Genomic DNA, 4,841 nt, shown 5'->3' with positions numbered 1-4,841 from the left:
GTTAGCTTGAGGGGGAGTGTTAAGTGTTGTTTATTTATGTATGCTTTCTCACACATTGATTAGAGACAAGTCTCCTTATATTTATGATGAGTAATTCTTATGTCAACTTAAGTAGATGGTCCACCAAAGTTTCTATCCACTCATGTTGCTTAGGGATCATTGCATGATATGAAGAGTCTTTATATATATATATAAATGAGTGGATAGAAAATTTGATGGATAAAGACTTGGTGTCCACTTAAGTTGACATATGTGTTTGGGTCAGAAATTATTTTCTTCATTGTGATTGAATCTATTACAACTTCAGACGTTACAATAAACTTAACAAAAAGTTATAAGACTTTTACACAATAAAAATAACTGATTACAATCTCTTTCAAAACAACACACAGATCCTATTTATTAGTCTCTGTTTGCGTGGGATCTTTGCATGTGCCGAGGACGTTGATATCCGTGGACAGCCTACGGATCAGATCCGATTGATAGAATAATTAATTAGAGCTCCTACTTCACAAAAGAAGTATTAATTCGCTGAAGTACTGATATCGACCAAGTGAAATAAGTACTCTTCTCGAGATTAAGACCAAACCTAATATCAAGGAAAGGTGGAAACGAGCTTCAGATCCTTCGAAAGACTCATTCTTTATGCCGAAGTTCACCGGGATCTCGATAGCCCTTGCTGAAATTCGTGGCTCTTGGCTCTGAAGTTCTACAGTATCTCCTCGTCTTGATAATAATTCGCCTCTTCTGAAAGGAGGCCATAAGCTTGTATTTATAGGGCTCTGGATGCGTGGTATTTGGATAAGAATGAGAGATTTAGTCATATCTTCAGTCAATATCCACCTACCCATGTTTAGATATGATATAAAGTCAGTTGGAAACCTTTGGAACAGAAAAAACCGATCGAAACAGCTTGAAAACTTGTTTTGGATGTTACGGGCAGTTCTGGGCGCAGGACAGAACACAGTGACCCGCGCGGCCGCGGGTCACCACGCAGTGACCCCTGCGGCCGCGGGTCACTCTTGGGTGACCCGCGCTGTGACCCACGCGGCCGTGGGTCACTCTTGGGTGACTCGTACGCCATGCGAGTTTCGAGCTTTTCAGTGTTTCTGAACTTCCCGGACTTGTAGTTTCTGCCGTTTTTTGTATTTGATCGTCTTGTTGACTTGTATGCTTCGTTAACTTGCTTCATGCGCTCGTTAGTCTTTACGGCACTTGGAGCTGACCGATAAGCGCGGCGGGTACTTGGAGCCGACCGCTAAGCGCGGCGGGCACTTGGAGCTGACCGACAAGCACGGCGGGCACTTGGAGCTAACCGACAAGCGTGCGGACCACCAGCTCCGACAAGCGTGCGGGTCACTCGCGTAATCCTTCTTGACCCGGATGATAACGTTCATCGTCTTCTCTTCATCTCGAGCTACATGCAGACACCTACAGGCATTTTTAGACACCTACAATATGATCAACTCTATTTACGATATTATAAATAACATTAATTCAGGAAAGGGAACTAAGCATCCTCTCTGATTACTATTTTCAACACCCTCTATCAAAGTTTTAACCTTCTCTGATGCCACCCAATTTAGCTAGTTATTTAGTGTGCACAAGAACCTACAACTAGTTATGCTATTATGCGCATTAGGCATCACACATCGTTGATCTGAGACAACGAAACATAATCGACTATCCACAATCGCTGGCGAAAGTATCAGCTTTAAGTTTTCGCAATTGGGGACCAGGGTTTACTTATAATGGTCAGCCTCTCACAGCTTGCGTACAGTCGCACGGCATCGATTAGTAGCCCAGTCTCTGTTGTAGAGTACCATTGACTATAAATAGCTCAGAAAGGATTCTGGCAGCAGATTCCGTTGCTTCAAGCTTCAGGACCGATTTTTTCTACCGGCCGGCACCAAATATATACCTAGTCGTTGTATGAACGAGGGAACCCGGTTCAGTTTTTCTTTTGACGATCTTTCGATTCGAGACGGTTCAATTCCCTGCACATATGCAAGTGGAATCGATCGGATCTTTCGCATCCGGAGTGCGCTAGCTAGAGCAAAATACACTCCTAGGTTTTGCCCTGAGTGCACGTTCTTGAGATATCAACCCACAAATATTTGATTCCTGAAAATGACATCACTAGCTGGTGTTGTGGAATTTGTACGTGTGTACACGGATTCGGATCCTCTCCACTACAAAAAAAATAGTGGAGGAACCACTACATAATCACAGCCATTGATTATCTAGTTGATGGTTATGATTTTTTCTTTTAGTGCAAATTAGGAATGAGCGCAATACACGGGGTATGGTAAGTGTTAGATTTAGATTGTATCATAACCGCCTACTAAATAATCAATGCTTGAGATTAAAAGTAGTGGTCTCTCCACTACTTTTTTGTAGTGGAGAGGATCCAAATCCGTGTGTACACGTCGCGACTTCTCGCGTCTAGAATGACCTGTACCTTGCTTATATATATATATATAGTGAGCGTTTAAGCTTCAACATGATGTGTTAATTTGTTGAGATATTTTCCAAGTGACTGATGCGGTTGACTTAAAGGATGTCTTCAAATGTGCTGACCGTTGGTGTTCGCTTCGAGTCAAAAACGAACTGCACAAGTATGAAAGTGTCGGGTACACTTTCGCCCACTGGAATCATGATTTTGCCCACATGCAGTAGTACCCTTGCCACTAGCTAGCCAGTGGTCCTTGCTATTATCCCTGTTCTCTGGACGAAGAATAATCCTTCGTCGTTGTGTTCATTAATGTAGCAGCCTTTTTTCATCGATCAGCCTGTAAATTAATGAGCACGAGCAGAGTGCTCTACAATGATCCGGAGAGGTTCTTCGAGTGTGTGAGAAGTCAACGGTCTTTTCCCCGGTATAAAGGACGGCGCTAATTAATAGAAATACGAGCATCACAAGTACGAAGGATTTGAAGAAAGGGATAAGAATAAGTCCCATCAAATTGGAATAAAGTGACAATCGTGTCATCTGAGTCCTCCTATTCTCCCTCATGATGGAGGACGTTTGCATTTAGGATCGAAGTACGTAGAAGAGGCGTTGACGACAGAATCTGAGAAGCTTATAGTTGTATTTTTGCCTTGAATACCTGTCCTTTTTTTTTTTTTGCTTTTACAATAAGTAATATGTCGGGATTTTTTTTTAAAATTTATTTATTAGATAAACAATGCGATCTTAAGTGACCGACATCCCTAAAGTTGGTCCCGAGGCAATGGGGACAGGAAAAAGGATTTTGTTTCCAAATGTTTCTTTAGTGAGAAGATGAGTTTGTGACAAGAAACATTTACCCTCCGCAATCAGCATGAGAGGCTGTTTCTTTATCTGTTTCCTTGCACACGGTTCACTAGTACATGTTGATCAGTATGATAATCTGTATTATTTTCATGAAATGAAATCTTTTTCTTTTTCTTTTTCTTTTTCTTTCTTTCAGTATCATTTCTATTATTTTTTGAAAAAGAAACAAAAAAGCAAGAGAAGACAGAAAAGTGTCGGTAGTTGTTCCTTATAGCCTACTCTCAATTATTTTTTTTCTCGAAGTAGGTAATTTTTCTTTTGTACCAAATGAGTATACTTTTTTAAGAAAAATGTCTTAAGGACCCAAAGTGTCCCCTCCAATGATCTCATATTTTGGGTCCCTGTAGTAGCGCTCTTTTTTTAATGAGTTTCGCTAACGGTGCTTTTGGGTACACATTAATATGGATTAGAAATGCACAAATGTGGAAATATTCATAATGACCTGCCTTAAATGTCACAATAATTCTATCTTATTTTACTCTTTTTACTTCCAAATTTATGACGTTTAATCCATACTAATTAAGACTCTTAGTTTCTCTCTTTCTTACTTCACCCCAAATATTTTATCAGTTTTCCTCAAAAAAATAGTTAAGAAAAAAACTCATTTGAAAAAATAATTCATTTTTTTCATAATAAACCTCATCATTGAAAGGATAGACTTAGTGACCACCGGTAATTTTAGGTAAGTATAATACATTTGTTATTATTTAATAATTTTTTATTTAAAAATATTTTTTCAGAGTATTTTTCATATAAACAATTATTCATATGTTTATTTATAAAAAAATTTATTATGTGTAAATTAAATTTTGAATGCAAAAATGAAAACGGGGAAGAGAAAGAATCAATTTTAGTAAACGTGATGGTATTTAAGACAATTGAGGAAGAGAGAAAACATTGTTATGACACCAAGGGGATGTTTTTTTAGATATGATACCAAATTAATAAATTTTTATCCAAATTAATGGGTGCGGAAGGACACCCGTTAGAAAAACCCTTTTCCAATTGAGGTACAGAAAGTTTAACGGGTCAAGATTCCTAATATTGGACGATTCCATCAGGAACAAGCCAGCGTTTGACCTAGCTGTTTCAAATTGGAAATGGCGCAAAATGAACTCATGACAATTGTAGAAACATGAGTAGTGCATGTGAACTCAAGATGAGAAATTTATACAAAAAGCAAAGCAGAATGAATCCATTACTATATATATATACAATCTTTGTTCACTTCTCATACCCTCGTAAAAAAAAAAAACTAATGCCAACAGCTAGCATAGGAAACACTAGATCATCTTCTTCCCTTGAAAACATTAAATTTTTTTTTTAAATTCATTCATCTACAGTTATCGACAAAAGCCTTCACGTCCCCCAACATCTCCCGAGTCCTAACCTGAGACATGCTGTAATTGTTCAAAACCTGGAACGCATGCCCAACTCCTGCGTACATCCTGACCTCCGCACTCTTCCCTGCTCTCCTCATCGCCATACACACCTCCAAATTCCTGTCCTTCAATATATCCATCTC

The sequence above is a fragment of the Asparagus officinalis genome, chromosome 3 (genome assembly GCF_001876935.1).
Source record: "Asparagus officinalis chromosome 3, Aspof.V1, whole genome shotgun sequence".
In the NCBI taxonomy this organism is placed as follows: Eukaryota; Viridiplantae; Streptophyta; class Magnoliopsida; order Asparagales; family Asparagaceae; genus Asparagus; species Asparagus officinalis.
The sequence above is the reverse complement of the archived record's forward strand: the minus strand, read 5'-3'. Positions refer to the sequence as shown.